At 39.4% G+C, this 21,091-nt stretch overlaps 2 protein-coding genes across 4 annotated transcripts in view; one reads left to right on the forward strand and one right to left on the reverse strand.

Annotated features, from left to right (window-relative positions):
* SENP8 (SUMO peptidase family member, NEDD8 specific) overlaps positions 1–14,008 on the reverse strand; it is a 48,720-nt gene extending 34,712 nt beyond the window's left edge. The window contains exon 1 of one of the 3 annotated variants that reach the window (XR_009518457.1): positions 13,919–13,963. The gene's annotated coding sequence lies outside the window, so the exon portion shown is untranslated. Of the gene's footprint in view, positions 1–13,918 lie in introns of all 3 variants that reach the window. The other 2 variants (XR_009518458.1, XM_060005677.1) reach the window with 2 other exon arrangements.
* Positions 14,009–14,371: 363 nt separating this feature from the next.
* The window catches only part of MYO9A (myosin IXA), a 269,941-nt gene continuing 263,221 nt past the window's right edge, over positions 14,372–21,091 (forward strand). The window contains exon 1 of the mRNA XM_060005673.2: positions 14,372–14,697. The gene's annotated coding sequence lies outside the window, so the exon portion shown is untranslated. The remainder of the gene's footprint in view (positions 14,698–21,091) is intronic.

A 21,091-nucleotide genomic window follows, 5' to 3' on the forward strand; every position in this document is an offset into this window, starting at 1 on the left:
TAAAGCAGATGGAACCAGACTGGCCTTTGGGCAAACCACCTTGGCCAAGAAAATGGATGCTAAACTTCATATCGGAAGACTTGAAATTTAGACTCCATTATGTTAACTCATTGGCTATATGATCATAAACAAACTACTTCATTTCTTTAAGAAACAGTTTCCTTTTCTGTAAAGTGAAAATATTAATACATGGCCTTTACCAACCGGTATTTGTCAGTATTTAATGAAGAAACGTAAGTAACTAATACTTAAAAAAAATATAAAAGTAGTATTTCCAGATATCTACTGGGTCATCAGGAAATTTATATCCTGACAACTGGTAACTGTAGTGATTCACACTGAACAAATGTTTATTGAGTGTTTCCTATGTGCTAGGGGCTAGAAAATCAGAATGGGGATAAGATAGTCATAGTTCCTACCCTCACTGAGCTTAAGCCTATTATGCTATATAATGAATACATAATGAATATACACATCTCTTTTAGTCAATAAACACCTATTGAGTACCTAATATTAGGTGTCATGGGAGATACAAAGATGTGTAAGGTAGCTTACACTCAAAGAAGAAGCCCATAAGCCACAAATAAAATGAATGGGAATTCAAAAGAGGGAAATGGATGGAGAGCTCGGATCAGGAAAGACTTCAAGGAGAAAGTGGCATAAAAGTGGGCTCTTGAAAGGCAGGTAGAGTTGCACGTGTAGAAGGGCATTAAGAAGGCAGAGAGGCAAGGAAAGTGCCTTTAAGTGTGTAGTCCAGTTTGTCTGGAATGAAGTGGGAGTAGGGATGTAGGTGAAGGCTGGAGGAGGATTATCAGAAGCTAAGTGTTGATAGACTGATTTCCAAGTGTAAAGTGTAGAACTTATACTGGAGAAAATGTGGAGCCATTAATGGCTTTGTCAGTGCTTTAGGAAGATTAATGATTCAGGCATAGTATACAGGATTAACTGGTAGGGAGAGAAATTGGAGGTAGAGATCAACTAGATTTTCATTGAAAGTAAAGGTAGGAGGACATGACCTAAACCAGGTGAAATGGTAGTAGGAGAGAGGCAAGGAGGAAAAGATATTATAGACAGAGTATCAATAAGGGATCAGAGGAGGGTAGATAAGAGAGAAGAATTAAGAAACGGTCTGGAAGCTTTCGTTGGAGTGACTGGAAGAACAGTGATCCCATCATTAATGGAGTAAGGGAAAAGGAGATGGAAGGGGACCTAGCACAAGACCCAGGAGCCATTTGGAACCATCCTAGGGTTATATCCTTTCCATATAGTGAGCACTGTGCTTAGCATACCTGAGGTACAATAAATGTTTGTCAGATGAATGAACCTTTTTAAAAAGGGAGTCAGAAAATACAGATTAGGAAAAAAGGGAAATAAGGCATTTTAAGATTTTTGTTTTGTCTGTAACATCCCCATTTTTGCTTTGGCTTTGTGTCTTGTCTGTTTTTTCTCTGTTGATTAGTAGTAAATTCCTTCAGAAGTAAGAGACCTATGTAGCTGGTCCTGGTGGATGGTAAGGAATATTGGGGAGACAATGACCTCCTCATAGTTCTATTTGTAAAATCCTACAAAATACAGTATAGTCATTTTCACAATGTTGATTCTTCCAATCCAAGAACATAGTATATCTCCCCATCTGTTTGAATGAAATTAGAACACTCCTTAACACCATACACAAAAATAAACTCAAAATGGGTTGATTAAAGACCAAAATGTAAGGCCAGACACGATCAAACTCTTAGAGGAAAACATAGGCAGAACACTCTATGACATAAATCACAGCAAGATCCTTTTTGACCCACCTCCTAGAGAAATGGAAATAAAAACAAAAATAAACAAATGGGGCCTAATGAAACTTAAAAGCTTTTGCACAGCAAAGGAAACCATAAACAAAACAAAAAGACAACCCTCAGAATGGGAGAAAATATTTGCAAATGAAGCAACTGACAAAGCATTAATCTCCAAAATATACAAGCAGCCTATGCAGCTCAATATCAAAAAAACAAACAACCCAATCCAAAAATGGGCAGAAGACCTAAATAGACATTTCTCCAAAGAAGATATACAGATTGCCAACAAACAAATGAAAAGATGCTCAACATCACTAATCATCAGAGAAATGCAAGTCATAACTACAATGAGGTATCACCTCACACCAGTCAGCATGGCCATCATCAAAATATCTAGAAACAATAAATGCTGGAGAGGGTGTGGAGAAAAGGGAACCCTCTTGCACTGTTGGTGGGAATGTAAATTGATACAGCCACTATAGAGAACAGTATGGAGGTTCCTTAAAAAACTAAAAATAGAACTACCATACGACCCAGCAATCCCACTACTGGGCATATACCCTAAGAAAACCATAATTCAAAAGGAGTCATGTACCACAATGTTCATTGCAGCACTAGTTACAATAGCCAGGACATGGAAGCAACCTAAGTGTCCATCAACAGATGAATAGATAAAGATGTGGCACATATATACAATGGAATATTACTCAGCCATAAAAAGAAACGAAATTGAGTTATTTGCAGTGAGGTGGATGGACATAGAGCCTGTCATACAGAGTGAAGTAAGTCAGAAAGAGAAAAACAAATACCGTATGCTAACACATATATATGGAATCTAAAAAAAAAAACATGGTTCTGATGAACCTAGGGGCAGGACAGTAATAAAGACACAGAGGTAGAGAATGGACTTGAGGACACAGGGAGGGGGAAGGGTAAGCTGGGACGAAGTGAGAGAGTAGCACTGACATATATACACTACCAAATATAAAACCAATAGCTAGTGGGAAGCAGCTGCATGGCACAGGGAGATCAGCTCGGTGCTCTGCAACCACCTAGAGGGGTGGGATAGGGAGGGTGGGAGGGAGATACAAGAGGGAGGGGATATGGCGATATACGTATGCATACAGCTGATTCAATTTGTTATACAGCAGAAACTAACACAACACTGTAAAGCAATTATACTCCAATAAAGATGTTAAAAAAATATATAGTATAGTTTTATATTTTGGAGCCAGGAGGCTTTGAGTTCAGGATCTGACTTTGCCACTTGCTATCTGTGTGACTCTGGACAAGTTATTCATCCTCTTTCCTAGCCTCATTTTCTTCATCTGTAAAAGGAGGTAATAATAAAACCTGTCTCTCAAGAGTTGCTTTGTGAATTAAAAACACAAGTGAAAAGACTCAGCACATTGTCTGGTAGATAGCAAGCTCTCAAAAAAAAAATTGTTTCCTGCCCTGTTCTCTATATATTTGCGGTGGTAATAATGGATCTTAAAGATTTTTTGAAAATAAAGCATCTGTTTGTCTCTTTATATAAAGCCACAAAGTCACCAAGGATAGATCTAGCCAGGGCATGACTCTGCACTCTTGTACTTTACCTTTGGCATAAGCAGAGTGAATGCTAACTCCAGAGAAAAGCAGTCTCTCAACCTGAGTGAAGCATGCTGTTAATGTGTTGTCAGCATACACAAACCTTGTGGTTACAGGGTTTAGTTTATTATATCTTCCAACTTCTGTAGCTAAATGAAGTGAACACTGAATTCATAGTATAGAACACTTCCCAAATATTTAATTTTAACAAAAGGAAGAGACTATTTTTCATATTAATCTTAAAATCCTTAAAATGCATACTACTTGAATATTTCTGTTTGATATAAAAACAGGGAAATTAAATAAAAATAAAAATTAATTTAAAGGGAAAGTTTATAATTCAATAGGAACCATTCTGATTTCCTGCTGATATAAGTAAGGCAAGAAGCTGCAGGTTCAGTAGAAAAAACACTAGGCTGGGAGTCAGTAGACTTGGGATTCAGTTCAGATCTGCAATCAACCAGTTGTTTGACTCTGGAGAAGACATGTTAAACTTCTGGGTCTCAGCTTCATCATCTGTAAAGTGAGGTTTGGACTAGATAAATAGCGGTTCTAGCCAGGGATGCACGTTTGAATCATCTATGGAGATTTTAAAGAACACACATGATCTATCTCTGGGGGGAGGGTCTGGGCACCTGTATTTTTAAGATGTTTCCAAGTGATTCTATGATTACTAAAAGACTCCTCTAGCTCTAGGGTTGTACAATTCTAAGCTCTAATCTTTGCAAATTTAAAAATCTTCCCTTGTGGGAAGTAGCCGCATAGTACAGGGAGATCAGCTCAGTGCTTTGTGTCCACCTAGAGGGGTGGGATAGGGAGGGTGGGAGGGAGACCGCAAGAGGGAGGAGATATGGAGATGTATGTATATGTATAGCTGATTCACTTTGTTATACAGCAGAAACTAACACACCATTGTAAAGCAATTATACTCCAATAAAGATGTTAAATACAATACAATAAAATAAACATCTTCCCTTCCTATTTAAAGTCTTACTGGAACAAAGTCATGCTCATTTCTTTATATATTCTTTATGGCTGCTTTTGAGCTATAAGAGCTGAGTAGCCTGCAAAGTCTAATATATTTACTGTTTGCCCTCTTAGAGAAAAACTTTGCCAATCCCTGTTTTAGACCACTATAATGTAACCTACTGTAAATGTCTAGGCTGAATTAATTTTAAGAGCTTTTAGAGATCTAATAAAGCATTGGAGCTATTTGTTAAAATATCTTAAAGGCAGTTTCCAAGTAGATTAACCTTTAACTAGAGGTGTTACTGCTGATTCGGTTGGAATTTTTGATGAGCAAATACTTAAAAATACTAATTACAGTGGATATAAGAATTGCCTACATTAGAGATGCATAAATATTCATAAGATCAAAAATATACATGAAGTTTTTAATTAACAAGCATTTCATAAGGTATGCATCAATTCTCATAACTTCTGGGAAAATATGCCTGTTGTGGTTAAAACCACAGTAGTGAGCCAGATAAGTTTTACTGTAAAGCCCCAAAGAAAACACTATCCCAGAACTGTGACTTTTATTCATTTTTTTCCCCCTAATTATTCAGAAAGCATTCCTTAAAAAAGAAAAAAAAAAGGAACAGCCTCATTCAGTTATGTTTTTAAACACTACAAAGGGCAAAGTGCAGCTATTTACTCATTTTAAGTGAAGATTATAACAGTTAGTAGTTTTGAAACGCAGTTCCCCTTTCCCCTCCTCACTCCCTTCAGTTTTTGTTTTAAATTGTATCAAACTGCAAACGCTCACAGATGTGGTCTGTGCTCCTCTAACTAGATACATGGCTATGTGCCAGCAGGTATTGACAGACAAAAGCAAACAAACACACCCACACACCGAAAATCAAACATAGGCTAATAATCCCAGTGCATCTTCCTAGAGCTTCAATTTCACTAATTTTTGGGGAAAAGAGCTAAGCAATTTAATCTTAAATATTGATATTTTTATATCTTAAATACTTAAAACGTTTAAATCAGTAACTTACAACATCTTAATTAACATAAACATGGACATAATGTAGCATAAAATGCAAAATCAGCACAGATTTTTAAAATAAGAAATTTCCAGAGAACTTTTGCACCTGAGAAAGGCGATTTTCTATCCTTGTGGTTACAGGGTTTAGTTTATTATATCTTCCAACTTCTGTAGCTAAATGAAGTGAACACTGAATTCATAGTATAGAACACTTCCCAAATATTTAATTTTAACAAAAGGAAGAGACTATTTTTCATATTAACCTTAAAAACCTTAAAATGCATACTACTTGAATATTTAGGATTCTTAGGAACCAGATTCCCTAAAAATTAATAAAGACATGAGCAAAACCTTATGCTTTAGCAGCTTAAATGTGTATAGGAGCAAGACAATTATTGAAGCAAATTTATTCATTTGGTCAAAATACATTTACTCGTGTTTTCTGTGTGCCAATTTTGCCTACAATAATGACTAGAAATTGAACCTAATATTATATAATGAAAATATAGACATCATCCCTGAACTTTCTATTTTCTTCATACCTCCTCTCCAATTGATAAGTCCTGTTGATTCTACAGCCAAAATGTTCTGAACCTGTCCAATGGTTTTCATCTTTACTTCCATCACAGTCAAGTCCATCAACATTTCTTATCTTGATATAGCCTAACAGGTCTCCTTACTTCTACTATTGACCCCTCCAGTAAATTGTTCATACAGCTGTCAGAGTAATTGTTTAAAAATTTGTCAGGTCACACCTGTCCTGTTTAAAACCCTCTGGTAGCACACTATTACACTCAGAAAAAAAGGTGAATGCCCTGCCCTAGCTGCTTACAAACACTCTGCATGATCACATGGCCCCAGCCACCGCTCCAATCTCATTTCCATCACTCTTCCCCTTGCCCACGAAGCTCAAGCCACTCCAATTTTCTTTTTATTCTTCAAACACACCATGCTTTTTTTCTCCTGAGGTCTGGGGTACTAGCTGTGCCTGAACCTTCTAGTGGTTGGCTCCATGTGTTGGGTAGATTTCAGTTTAAATGTCACTTATTCACAGAGATCTCCCATGATCAGTCAAAATAAGAGGCCCCCAGTCACTCTCTTGTCCTCTAATTTCAATTCCTTGCAGAGCACTTGTGGCTGTCTGACAGTTTTCTTTTTCATTTATTTGTTTCTTGATTAACACTCCCCCTCTCCAGGCCAAAAATGTAAGCTCCATGAGCATAGAGAATAAAGGACCTTGTCTGCCTAAACTTGTTTACCACCTTGGCCCCCTGGGCCTAAAACAAAACTTGTCGGGCAGACAATAAATAATAATTGAAGAATAAACGAATGAATAATGGAGTATGGATCTTCACATGATATATATCATGTTCTGCAGAGAAATTTTTACCTTTATAGAGTCTTAGAAGTGTAAAGGCCTTTACTATCCCTTCTAGTCTAACTTCCTACTCCATGCAGGAATTTTTCATTTCTGCTCTCAGGGAAAAATGTGCAGGAGCCTGACTTACAACTAGCTGTGTAATACTGGAGCAGAAACAGATAAATCAATGCAACAGTACAAAAACAAATCCATGCATTTTAGAAATTTTAAATATGATGATGAAGACATTATAAATCAATGGGAGAAATTTATGGATTATTCCATTTTCAATGAACACTATGTTCTATAGCAGTGCTGTTCAGTAGGACTTTCCGTGATGATGGAAATAAATGTTCTTTATCTGCAATGTCCAATATAGTAGCCACTAGCCACATGTGGCTATTGAGCACTTGAAAATGGCTAGTGAGACTGAGGGACTGATTTTATTTATTTTAATTAATTTAAACTTAAATTGAAATAGCTACATGTGGGTAGTGGCTACTATTTTGCACAGCATAGTTCCATAGGATTTCATAGGTATTTCTGGAAAGAAAAAAGATTATATGGTTAAGTAAGTTAGGGAAATGCTGCATCCTAAAACTCTGTATTGTTGCTTGTTGCACAAGCATATTAGAGGCTACGAGAGGTTCTGCAATAAAGAAAATTAACTTTTCTTGGTCTGATTTTTTTCCCAACTCATTTGACCAATGAAATCCTTTTTGTGTTTGTTTTGGTATATTATCTATTAATACCTTATTGTCTGTGCAGTGAAGTTTGGGATATGCTAACTGGGTAATTTAATAAATGGCACTGGAACAAGTTGTTAATCATTCGATTAAAAAATGAAGTTAGATCCCTACTTCAGACCTCATATCGAATTACATTGCAGATGGAGTGAAATTTAAATGTTAAAAAGTGAAACAAAAATATTAAAAGAAAATAGAGCTTAAAAACACTTATACAACTGGTCAATAAACACATGAAAAGATACTCAACACCTTACTAGTAATCAAAGAAATGTAAGTTGAAGTAACATTTCATTTTTTACCTGTCAAATTAGCAAGCATGTAGAAAACTGATAATAACCAGCATTGCTGAGTAACTATGGGAAAATGGGCATTCTTATTAACAGAAATGTAAACAAATGCAAGCTTTTTGAAGGATAATTTGCCATTATATTTTAATATTTAAGAAATGTCTATAGGTAGGTATTACACTTTCAGAAATTTATCTGAAGGGAAACATTAGGATATGTGCAAAAATTTAACAGGGATGTTTACCACAGCAATATTTATAACAGAAAAATTGGAAAGTTTAAAAGAGGACTGGTAAATTTAAATAATAGGATTTCCATTCAATGGAATACTTTGCAGCCATTAAAAAATGAAGTTATAGAAATAAATTTATTGACAGAAATATGTTCATAATGTGTTATGGAAAGAAAGGTTATATAAAAATCTGTACACAAATATACACAAAAATAGTCAAGAATGATAGCCATCTAAAGTTATATACAGTTTTCTTTAAGAATGGAATTTTAATACCTTTAAACTTTTTTCTTCTTTTGATATTGACTGCTTAATTTTTTCCCCTCTCTTTTTATAATGAGCACATACCAGTAAGTACAGCTATTTTCATTCAAGAAAAAAAAAAATGTACCACCTCCCACTCTTACACTGACCTAAAAATGTCTGTTTCTTCAACTCACAGGTCTCACTTTCGTCCTCTGGAAAAAAACAGTAAATCTAATCTCTCTTCTACAAAACTTCGAACACAAAGATTTAAATATAATCTGATGTTCATTAAGATTAGATTACGTCCAACTTCTAATGAATGATTCCCTTTGCAATTTCACAAAAAGAATCACATCCAAGACCAAATGTGCTTTTCATGGCAGCATAAGCAGAAAAATTTTCAGGAAGGAAGTTGAAGCCTTATTTTTTGGTTTCAATTTCCCCTAATTAAACGTTTCCTTTTAATGCTAGGCTAAACCATCCAGAGATTTGTATAAAGTGGCATGTTAAAAATTACCATCAAGATTTTACATCCCTGTTGAAGACAAAGATTATATTTTACTCAACCGTGCTATCTTCAGTGCGTGAAAACACAAAATTGTTATAAACATAGGAAGATTTCTCAATTTTATAAATTATTTATAAATTTGAACAATATTACTCTAACATGAATATTTTACAAATAGAGGAATTCAGCTCTCAAAGCAGAAAAACCATTTGGTATGATGATGATGCCTGGTAACTCTACAGCCATAAATTCCATTTGGCCCTACCTTGGGCCAGGGAGATAGACTAAGTAACCTTTTAGAATTTCTTCTAGCACTGAGGCTCTGCATTTATTGTTCTGTTACTTATTAGGCATGGCTATCAATGGCTAAGGGGTCATTGACCAGAAAAAGTACTTTATTCTTAGTCTACCATTTCTACTTCAAAGGTTCCATCTATAACTGTGTCACTATTTTTTTCCTTTACTTGGTGTAAACACCAGCCTTTTTTTTTTTGCGGTATGCGGGCCTCTCACTGTTGTGGCCTCTCCCGCTGTGGAGCACAGGCTCCGGACGCACAGGCTCAGCGGCCATGGCTCACGGGCCCAGCAGCTCCGTGGCATGTGGGATCTTCCCGGACCGGGGCACGAACCCGTGTCCCCTGAATCGGCAGGCGGACTCTCAACCACTGCGCCACCAGGGAAGCCCCACCAGCCTTTTCTTAAAATGATTTTGTTTTGCTTAAATTTTCTGAGAAATGACTTAACACAATTGCAAAATCTGAAGTGACTAGGGCTGTAAATAGTGTTTGGGGAGGACACTAGATTTAATGAGAGGTCTAAGATATTTTACAAAAGAGTAGACAGAATTTTATTTAGTATATAGCTAATATATCCTAGCTGATAAGATGTGGTCAAGCTAAAGTTATATAATCTGCCTGGTTTCGTAAATAATCACTGTGTTTAGCCCACAGTAGCTATACACAAGCATTTTGTCTGAAAGAGTATAAAAAAGTCATCATCTTTTATTTTTTGTCTTCTAGATTTCAAAGCCTGGTAAGTTATTTTTTTCATAGATAGTTAAGAGGTAAATTGTTATTACAAACTCCTATTTAATGGATTTCAAAAATGTGCTTGGTGTATAGCAGGTGCTCAGTAAATATTTAATGAACAAATGGAAGAAACAATGAATTTCTGTTTTACTGTACTGTGCTGACAGGAAAACAGTGTCTGATGGGACCCAATTATGACATAGAATTCTCTTAGCAATTTGTCTTTAAATGTTAATTAATATGAATACTCGTGAGTCATGTGACCAGGTCTGAACTATATATTATTAAGTAGGACTAAACATTTCCAGCAACTATATATTTTAGCTGCTAATATAAAGTGCCAAGTTGCTGCAACAAACAGTAGTGGGAAAATTACGGCCAGCCAAAGCCAGATATCCACACCCTATTGTTTTGAAGGAATTTAACCTATCATACTACTCTGAGAGAGCATTTATTTACTTTTTGGCCCTCAGGGAAGGAAGGCCTAGAACGATTTTTAAACCTACAATATAGATGCTCAAAAATAATAACTGTAACCAGGACAATTTTTTTCAGTATCATGACTGTGTTCTAGTACTTTTATAACAGATGAATGTGCAAAAGTGTAGTCATCTAATTGGAAGCCAGAGAAAGGAACTTCCAGAGATTTTCTGTAAGTAATAAAAATGCTTAAAATCTCTCATATGTGTCAAGTATTCTCTCTGCTTTAAGATAGACCTATTCCCCCCCTTCCCTAAAAAAGGAGACAGACAGATGAAATTCAAAGTCTACATAAACTTGACTTTCTATCTGTATTGAACCATATCATTACCCAAACGGTCTCCAGTAGGTAGATGGACAAAGTGAATATAAGCTAGTCATGCTGAAGAAGGTAGCCTCTCAGAGAATCTGGTTCAGAAAAGTTAAGTTACTTTACTCATTTGGATTAGTAATACTTGGACCTCAAATTCAATTTTTTGAATAATATGGTTAAAAAAGCACATTATTTGGAGAGTAGCTGGGATTTGAGCAGTGAGTTTTATATAGTCTGGCAATGGTCAGTTTCCAAAGAGATGGGTTACCTGGGCCTTGAGGACTTCCTTTTTGTTTACTAATGCATTTTACTCATCCAAGAGGTTTAAGGAATTGGCAAGGAGAGGAGTCTGGACCTTAAACAGTCAGAAATTTAGGACTTACAGATGTAGATGGAATTTAACCAAGGAAGGCCTTAGCAATATCTAGAAACGTAGATAGGTGGTAAAGCCATTGCTTATCATACGTTCTAACATTATAATTTATAACATAAAAGAATGGGCTAGCCTCTTGACAACGTAAACTGCTAACTGATCTCTACACAGGTGTGCGTGTCCTTGTTGAAAGGTATGTAATTCAGTCCAATCTTTTTCTTTAGATTGGTCACCCTGGGAAAATAAAGGAACTCAGCAGACTCTTTGGAGATCGCTTTATGATAAAATTTATTTTTAAAAAAATTTAATTATTTATTGGTCTAGTCTCTTCATTCCTATCCTTTGATGATCTAACCTATACATTACTGCTACATTATTTTTCAAACAGAACTCTAGTTTCATTATTCTCCAAATTTTTAAACATTTCTCCATCATCTACCAAAATTAAGTACAAACTACAGCATGGCATTAAATTATTTCCATTAAAATAGCCACAACCTTTCCCAATTTATTTCCTTGTACTTCTCCCACATACACAGCCACAAGCTCAATTCTCCTGCAGGCCCAAATTATTAGGCAACAGTGGAGTCGTAGTGGTTACTGCAACTAAGGTACAGGAAAAAGAGAAGAGCCAGCTCCCCACTCCCACTCCAACTGAGAGGTTAAGAAGTGAACACTGCTCAAGTACCCTTCCGAAACACAGACTTGATCTGTCATGCTCTTGCTTAAAACCATTACAGTAAGCTTTTTATAAATCTAGAATCCATGGGCCAGGAGATGGCTAGAATTAAGGGTTCCATGAACTTGGATTGGGGAAAAAAATTGCATCTTTTCAATAAACTCTAGCTGAAATTTAGCATTTTCTTCACTAAGTGTAGGCAATAATCCTCAGTGGTATTAACAGTCCCTATGTCTTTGTCACCATTAGCAATATATTTTCATATCACATTAAAGTTGTTCCAATTACCTCAAAATATAATTTATACTCATCACTATTTTGAAATTACATAATTAGACCTGCTGCCAGATGTTATTTAATGTGTAAGGAAGCACATATATAACTACATCACACATTTGTTTTAATATTTTTAAAACTTTCAATAAAAATAATTTCATTTACATTTCTATGTATTTTACTTTATACATTTAAAAACATTATTCTGAGATAAGGTCCACAGGCCTGGCTGCCAAAGTGGTCCATGACATAAAAGAGGTTATTTTATTTTTACCTTTGTTATTTATACCTATTAATTGCTTATAGTATATAATCTGAACACTTTAGCATGGAATTCAAGGCTCCTCATTAACTGTTCACACCCACTTTATCATCTTTATCTCTGTCCCACCCCTACTTTTCATACTAAACTCTAGTCATACCAGACAATAGTGACTCTCTCTTATCTGGTGGCAGATAGGTTTTTGAATTAACCCTAGTTAATAGACAGTAGCCATGCACTGGCCTGGGCTTTGCCTTACCCAGACCTTCTCTGCCTGCCAGGTGAATTCTTTTAAAGGTCTGTTTTCCCTAATACTACGAGGTCCTAATAGGGCTGAATCTTTAATCTTTCTCATACCTAACGTAAATGATCAATGAAACGAATATAAAAGACAGATTCTAAATTGGCAAGGCACTGTGTGTAGTAATAATCTCTAGGGGAGTGAAGTTAGCCTCTGAATCTCATAAATTCGCCTAGCTCTGATCTTTTTGGGGATAGAAATGAGGAGGCCCTTGAGCTCTAAGGCTGGATCCCCAGCTGATAAATCTTGGATGGAGGGGAAAGGGAGGGGAAAGTGAGCAGTAACTGAGGTGGATCTGATTAAGACTGAAGGATGGAAATGTGCTGAAGGGAAAGGCAGGAGTGACGACTTCTCCCATTTCCCAGAGCAGTTATTCAAAACTATCATCACTCTGACCAAGCGTCCCATTCCATCTCTAACTCTCTCTCATCAAATGACTCCCATCTTAATGTTACAGAGTCAACTCTATCAACCTTCTGCCTTCCCCTACTTCCCATCCTTTCCTTTGCTCTAGTTTAGTGGTTCTCAACCCACAGCATCAGTCACCTCAGGAGTTTTTAAAAATGAAACACTGATTCCCGAGTTTGTTTAATTGGCCTCAGATGGAGCAACTGCATTGGTTTTATTTTTAAAAAGCTTCCCAGGTGACTCTAATGTGCATACAAGATTGAGTTCCACTAGTGTTCTTGGTTCTGTAAATTAGCTATTCTCATCCATAAATTGTCTACTTCTCGGTTCCATGGTACACTTTTATGCCTAAGAGTTTCCCATCTTAAAAGAACACACTGTTGCGGCCCACACACTTGCCCCTCATCTCATCACTTTACAACGATGTTTCTTTAAAGGGTAGCCTACACCTGTATGGTTTTTACCAGCTATGTTCTATGACTTTTTACTCTTCCAGCCAGTACTGGCATATGATTTTGTACTCGTCATTCCCTCTGCTTCTATCTCCTCTCATATTTCTTTGACCAGCTTCTGCTCACTAGCCTTTTAACACAAATTGAGTGACCCAAAGGTCACCTTGGAAAGGGTTTCCTCAAGTCCTTCTATACAATCAGGTTCAGAGTATCCTGTGTTGTTTTTTTTTTTTCTATTATAAATTTACTACCACTGCGGATTCTCTCATCGTCTCGACATAACAGAGCGCTTCAGAAAGCTGAGCCTGTTTCATTTGCTTCTGACTTTCTGGAGTCTAACTCCTGGAAACCACTCAGTGAAAAAACTGAGTAATGAATGGAAAGAAAGGCTAGGAAACGGAGGTCTGGGGCGGGGAAATGAGGGGGAGGGCGTGTGTGTGGAAACGGGGTGGGGAGGGCTAACGGGGTGGAGCTGAGAACCCTGCGCCAAAACTGGGGAGGGGGCAAGGATACCCTAGATCTGCGTGGGCGGTAAAGCAGTCCCCGGCCCAGACACACCGACCAGCAAACCCAAGTGGGGAGCAGGCTTCTTACCTGCCTCGGACCTCACCACCCCAACCAGCCTTCAGGCGGCTCTCTATTGGCCGGAAAACGAAAGCTACGGTCGCAAACCCTGAGTTTTCTACCCCAACATTGCGACATTCCTCTTTAGTAGAGAGAGAATCTAAGGCAGAGTTCCCAGCTCTGCCGTAAGGTGAGGAAGAAAAGTTTGGGCGGGGCCGCCCGGGACGGATGAAATGGGGCGTGTCCGCGCAAGCGCATGCGGTACTCTCGGGCGGCGTCACGTGCGGGGGCGGGGGCGGGGCCGGGCGGCTGGGCCAGCTTCGGCCGGCGGTAGGGGGCGTGGGAGGTAAGTGCGCGCGCCTGCTCGTCTGCAGCCGAGGAGTCGCGCGGGGCGGGGCCTTGTGCGCGGGGTCGGGGGCGCGCGGGCCGGAGCGGACGGGGTCGGGGCGGCGGTTGGCTGTGGCTGCTGAGAGTCCAGCCAGGACGCCGAGAGGCGGCGGAGGAGGCACCGGCGGCACCGGCATAGGGGGCGACAGCGGTTGAGGCGGCGGTCCAACGCGTGCTCTCTGGGCGGGTGCGGCGGGGGATGTGCCTGCCCAGGCCGGGCGGAGTCTCTCTGACAGGGCGGGGGATGCGCGGCGGCCGCTCGCCCGGACCCTAAGGCAGCTGGGCCCACCCTCCCCAAACCCTCCGACCCTCGGTGGTCTCGGCCTCTGCTGTCTCCTCCGGCCTGACCCTGCGGCTGAGGCTGGCAGGCGGCTTCCGCCGAAGAGGAGGGGGCTGCGGTGGCCACAGCGGCGGAGCCCGAGGTAAGACCCGCCCAAGCCGCCCAGCGGCCCTGCGGCCCGGCCCGGCCCACGTCTCAGTCTCTCTCTTTAGCTTTTGCGGGGCCGCTCCGCCCCGCCCCGGCGGAGACGCCCCGCGAGCGGGTCTGCCCCGCAGCCTCCCTGACACCCGATCGCTGCCCCGGGTCCCCCGTAGACCCCACCCATCGTATCTTCCATTGACCAGACACCATTCCGGCCCTCCAACCTTTCTAGGGGTTCTGTCACGGGCCCCCCACCCCAGCACACCGTACTGGAACCTCCTTCAGACTCTCTTAGGACGCTTAATGGGGCCTCGAGATTCTGTCACGTCCTCCCGTGAGCTGACCCGGGTTTGTCACTGTTCCTCAGACCCAGTTACTGCCACCCCCTAACCCCTTGCTACCCCCAGTTCCAGGGCAGATCCATCGTGCCCACCTCTCTTCTCTCCTCCCCCGCCCAGCTCGCTCACCGCCTAGCCGACTAGCTCTTCCCCTACCCAACTCGGCTTTCAGATAGTCTGCTTCGTGATGCTCTTACCTCCCAAGAGATCTGGTGTCAGTCAGCCCCTCTTTAGACACCATCAACAGCGGCCTCTCCCCCCAACTCCTACTGTAGCCTCTCTCCCAGACCTCTTGTCCTTAGGCAGATCTGATTATCTTTCTCCCCGCTCGTGATCCTTTCTTTGGATGGAAGGGCTTTGCCATGAAATCCTGAAGGGGTGTTTGCGTAGCCTAGTGTGTTCCCTCCGGTGGGGCTTAAGGGGACCAACTGACACCCTTGTTTGGAGGGTTTAGTCTGGTGGCTATAGAGGAAGAAGGAAGAGCATGGAAACCCCGGGCAGGGGGTGTGTGCTGTTGTAAGGTCTCACAGCCTGCTTCTCATCTTGTCTCTTCTGTAGAACCTGTGAGGTAGTCCAGATCGTGACATTTTAGGGACATCTGTAAGGATCAAAGCACATAACACTAATGAATATAACTGTGTCTCCATGTGGTATCATTTGCTTCACTTTCCTAGATTTTTACAAATCTTTTGCACTGTTTTTGAAGGATACCAGGGTGCTTTGTTTTTTGGATTTGCTGTTTGCGAATTTGCTGGAAAAGTAAGATTTGTAGCTTTCCTTAATCCCTGAAGACTTTAATGTCAGTTTAATAATAAAATTCTTCTACCTGGTGCTACTGTCTTGCTTTTCCAAGGAGCAAGTACAATTATCATGCAGTGTTCACCGATGTCATTACCAACAGCCTTCTCAATAGTAAAATATTGAATAAAATGTAGTTTGTTGAACTACTTAGCTGTCAAGAAGGAAAGGTAATTTTACACCAGATGATCAGTGCATAATTTTATCATTGGTATAGGGATGAAGTATAGAGAGGTTTTTGTAGTCAGTACTTTAAAATTTTTATTTTGTGTGTGTGGAACTGAGGAGGGAGAAAATCATATTAAAATTATAGGTCATAACTACACATAGTATAAAAGTCAAAAGGTTCAAAAGAATATGCAGTAAAAAGTTTCTTTTCCCCCTTCTTATCCTCTAACCACGCATTTTCCCTCAGACGCAACCACTGTTTCCATCTTTGTGTCCTTCCTGTGATATTTCTAGCATACAAGTCTATACATTTATATTTTTAAAACACTCCACAGACAAATCCTTGCATACTGTATACTATGGATATACCACCCCCCCTTTAATAATAGATCCTAGAGTTCATTCAACAATAGTACATTTGGAAGTGCCTCATTTACTGGGTGGATAGTATTCCATCCTGGTGATCTTGAGGTTATTTTCAGTCTTTGTTTTTATAAACAGTGCTGCATGCTTTTCTTTTAAATGTATCATATGTTTTGTCTGTTTTAAGTAATTTTCAGGATTTGAAAAATTTCATGATGATTGTTTTGTGAACCTACAAAAAAGCATATAAGTAAAGTAAATTTCTCATTGAATCTCTAAGCTTCCATGGAGTGACTGGCTTTGATAGAGATCATAATGTTTGTCAGGAAGTTACTGAAGGATTTAAAGAAGGGGACTGAAATGATAAGATTTGCATTTTTAAAAGATCACTCTGCTTTGAGGAGGGTGGATTGAAAGGTAGACTAAATGTGTCAGGAGGGTAAATGATGATGGTACAGTCTTCATTTGGGTTTTGAGAGTAGACAGGATTTGGTGATTTCATTGGATTTGAGATTAGGGTGAGGGTTCATAGAGGATAAGATCTAGGTTTCTAGCTTGTGCCTTTCACTGAGGTGGGGATCCATATGAGGGAGGAGTGGAATTTTTATTTTTGTCAAGAAAGGGGAATTCAATTTGTGGCATGTTGAGTTTGGGTGATTATACTTCTATCAGATGTAGATGGCCAGGAGGCAACTGGATTTGTGGCTTAAGCTCATTATCAAGTTCTGTGTTGATAGTAATAGATTTGGGTGCAAAAGGTGTACTGAGAGGAGAAGAGATTGTAGGATAGAAATCCAACATTTACAGTATAGGTAGAGTTGAATGTCAAAGCTAGTAAATTATGTGATTAAGTTCTCTAAAAAATCTTGTTGTAGTTTAAACATCAATAGGTTCACTGTCTGACAAGACTTTTTAACAGTGTTTTCCCTGAGTGGTATATAGTACTGAGGGAAATGGAGTAAACTTAGATTATTAAAAAGGTAAAACCTCAGTAGAAATTAGCAACATAAATCCCATTTTTTTCTAATCATTTAGATTATACTATTGTAAAAGTTTGTTCAATCTTCACTGTTTATAGAGAAGTATAGGAGCTTGGAAAATGTGGTTTGCCAAGAATATTAAGTTTTTTGGTTTGTATGATTTCTAGTTATATTAGTAATAAAGATTAGTCAAAGATTTTTCAGTCATGTTTTTAAAACATAACATGACTTACTGTATTTATTCCTAAGTCCAGAGCTGCAGTGTAGAGCTCTTGCCTTTACTCTGGATCCTTGTAAATCACTTCTAATGGACATCTCCACTGGGATTCATATTTCACAAGCACTTAACACATGTACAAAATAAAACTCTTCTTTGCCTCTCTTCCCTCCAAAAAGGTGGGGGTAGAAGGAGACAAACTGCAACACAATTTTTTCTTTTGATTGTCTTGATGAACGGTACTACTCTCTCCTCCTCATGAAGCCTTTAGGAATCTGGGAATCATCCTCCACTGCACTCTGTACCAAACTACCAACATCACAAAGTCCGGCACGGTCTTCCTCATGATATTTCAGATCATTCCTGATTGCTATTTTTTTGTTGTCTCTGTTTTTTTTTTTTAAATGTTGGGGGTAGGAGTTTATTTATTTATTTTTGCTGTGTTGGGTCTTTGTTTCTGTGCGAGGGCTTTCTCTAGTTGTGGCAAGTGGGGGCCACTCTTCATCGCGGTGCGCGGGCCTCTCTTGTTGCGGAGCACAGGCTCCAGACGCGCAGGCTCAGTAGTTGTGGCTCATGGGCCTAGTTGCTCCGTGGCATGTGGGATCCTCCCAGACCAGGGCTCGAACCCGTGTCCCCTGCATTAGCAGGCAGATTCTCAATCACTGCACCACCAGGGAAGCCCCATGTTGTCTCTGTTTTAACCCCGAATGTCTTTTGGTCTTCTTGTCTTCATCTGCCTCTTGTTTTGCCGTACCCTCTAGTTCATTCTGTCCACTTTTGCCAGAGTAAGTGTTCTAAAATGCTCTTTTAGTTAGGCTATTTCAGTTGCAACGAAGAGACTCAAGTTACCTTAAGTAGTGGAGTGCTTATGGAAAGAAAACATGCACAAGGGAACCCAGGAAAAGTTAAACAGCTTGGTCTCAGGAAGAACAGGAGCTTAAAAATAAAACTAGAGGGCTTCCCTGGTGGGGCAGTGGATAAGAATCTGCCTGCCAATGCAGGGGACACAGGTTCAATCCCTGGTCCAGGAAGATCCCACATGCCGTGGAGCAACTAAGCCCGTGTGCCATGACTACTGAGCCTGCACTGCAGAGCCCGTGTGCCACAACTACTGAAGCCCGCGTGCTTAGAGCCTGTGCTCTGCAACAAGAGAAGCCACCGTGGTGAAAAGCCCGTGCACCGCAACGAAGAGTAGCCCCTGCTCACCGCAACTAGAGAAAGCCTGCGCACAGCACTGAAGACCCAACACAGCCAAAAATAAATAAATTTTAAAAATAATTAAATAAAACTAGAAGCGGGAAAAGACAGATTTTACTCTAGTGCTCTACTGTTAACTTGTCTTAGCTACTTTTTCTATTTCGTTTTGTATTATTTTTTCTCTCTAATCTCCTCCCCCACCCAATCTTATGGCTTCCATTTATTTCTGATTTCTTCCTCCTCATAACTACCGTGTCACTCCCATGCCAACATCTTACCTCCTGACTACTGTCTTTTTTCTTTTTTAACATCTTTATTGGAGTATAATTGCTTTACAATGGTGTGTTAGTTTCTGCTGTATAACAAAGTGAATCAGCTATACATATACATATATCCCCATATCTCTTCCCTCTTGCGTCTCCCTCCCTCCCACCCACCCTATCCCACCCTTCTAGCTAGTCACACAGCACCAAGCTGATCTCCCTGTGCTATGCGGCTGCTTCCCACTAGCTATCTGTTTTACATTTGGTAATGTATATTGGCTACTGTCTTTTTAACTTGAGCTTCTGTTGCTGACTTTTTCCTAAGATTTTCTGGTTTGAATTCCCAAGAAACAATCTGTTTGGCTCAGCTCTGTAATCATGGGCTGCTAGCAAGCCTGTGTACTTGGGTCATGTGACTACTCCTGGCCATTTAGTGTTGGCTGTGTGTTTATTTGTGCATGTGGGTATGGGGCAGGATCATAATGGTGAAAAACATGGGGCAGTGTGTAGGCTAACTTTCCCACAAAATGGGGTTGCAAACATGGCAGGCACCATGATTGACACAGTACAAATACAAATCTAACCATATCCTTTCCTGTTGAAAGATCTTCAGTGCTTTCCCATTGCTTTCAGGATAAAGCTTAAACGGTAGTTTGGCATGTGTGTGAGATCCTTCGTGATCTGACTCTTCTTTAGGCTTTCCTTCCTTGCTCTCTTCCTTAAATTCTTTGATCCACTCATTGAACTTAGGTCTTTGCACTCTGTGTTCCCTTTCCCGCCTTTCCCTTCCACCTTTCTCTGCTTAACAATCTGCTATCTGATCTTCAGGACTCAGACCAGGTGTATCTTTGGGAAGCCTTCCTTTACTTCCTCCAGGTTAAGTTAGGTGCCACTCCTATAGTATGTAGTGCTTGCTTCTGTCACAGCCCTCTAATGAAATTCCTAATAGCTTGTCTATTTTCTTCACTGGGCTGTAGCTTCTTTGGTATCAGTACAATATAGTAAGGCACGTTTTTAGATTGAGGATTTTTTAAAAAGAATATGCTTATTATAAATTATATATAAAAAAGTGCACAGATCATAAATGTGCAGCTCAATAAATTTTCACAGAATGAATACACAAATGTAAACAACACCTACATCAAGCACGATACAGGATATTACTATCAATACAACCACACAGGCCACCTTATGCCCTCTTCTGGTTGCTAGTCCAGTTCAAAGAGGATTTAATTTTAAGTGGGAAAACTCTTTAACGTAGATTTCTCTACATATTTTGTGTGTATCTTTAGACATACAAGAGACATAGATATTAGAATTTTGATCCTATGGAAAGAACATACGTAATTTATATTAGTACAATTTTGGCATACTTTTGTGCAATAGATAAATTCAAAATCACATCATATTTTAATATTCAGTTATGGGATGTTTGTATTTAGGTAGATTTTCTTGTTTTTAAGTTTAATATTTTAGAGTAGTGGAAAAGAATATGACAGACCAAAGAATATTTGCTTAAAATAGCCTGTTTTGAGTGGGGATCATGCTTGAGATGGGTATAGTAAACATGTAAAGCACTTTCCAAATGGTGTTTAGCCTCTGGGTTTTAATGTGAATTATGTTGCTAGCATATTTTGGCAATGGGGTCATCCAACGGGCAACTGGAGTATAATTTTACATGTACAGTGAGGAAAGGACTAGCTGTCCTGTGTCATAGACAGCTGGCTTGCTAAGAATTGAGTTTTTTTTGCAACTAGCAATAATTTTAGAGCATGCTTATTCTTTTTCTCAGTTTTGATTTTTCTTAAACTTTAAGATTATGTGGCTCTTTGAGTATGAAGGAATTCTTTTAAACATAGTTTTTCCTTAGATGGACTTTTCTGTCTGTAAGTATTAAATTTGTTAAGGCCAATTAAATGGAAAGAATACTATAGACTTTTAAACCTGGATTTTCAACAGACCTCGATTCAATTTCCAGCCTCATCCCTTATGAGCTGTCATTTGTGGGCAAGTCACTTAACATTTCTGAGCTTCAAGAATGTTCATCTCACAAGATTATCATGAGTTAAAA

Source organism: Delphinus delphis, chromosome 2 (assembly GCF_949987515.2).
Source record: "Delphinus delphis chromosome 2, mDelDel1.2, whole genome shotgun sequence".
Lineage (NCBI taxonomy): Eukaryota > Metazoa > Chordata > Mammalia > Artiodactyla > Delphinidae > Delphinus > Delphinus delphis.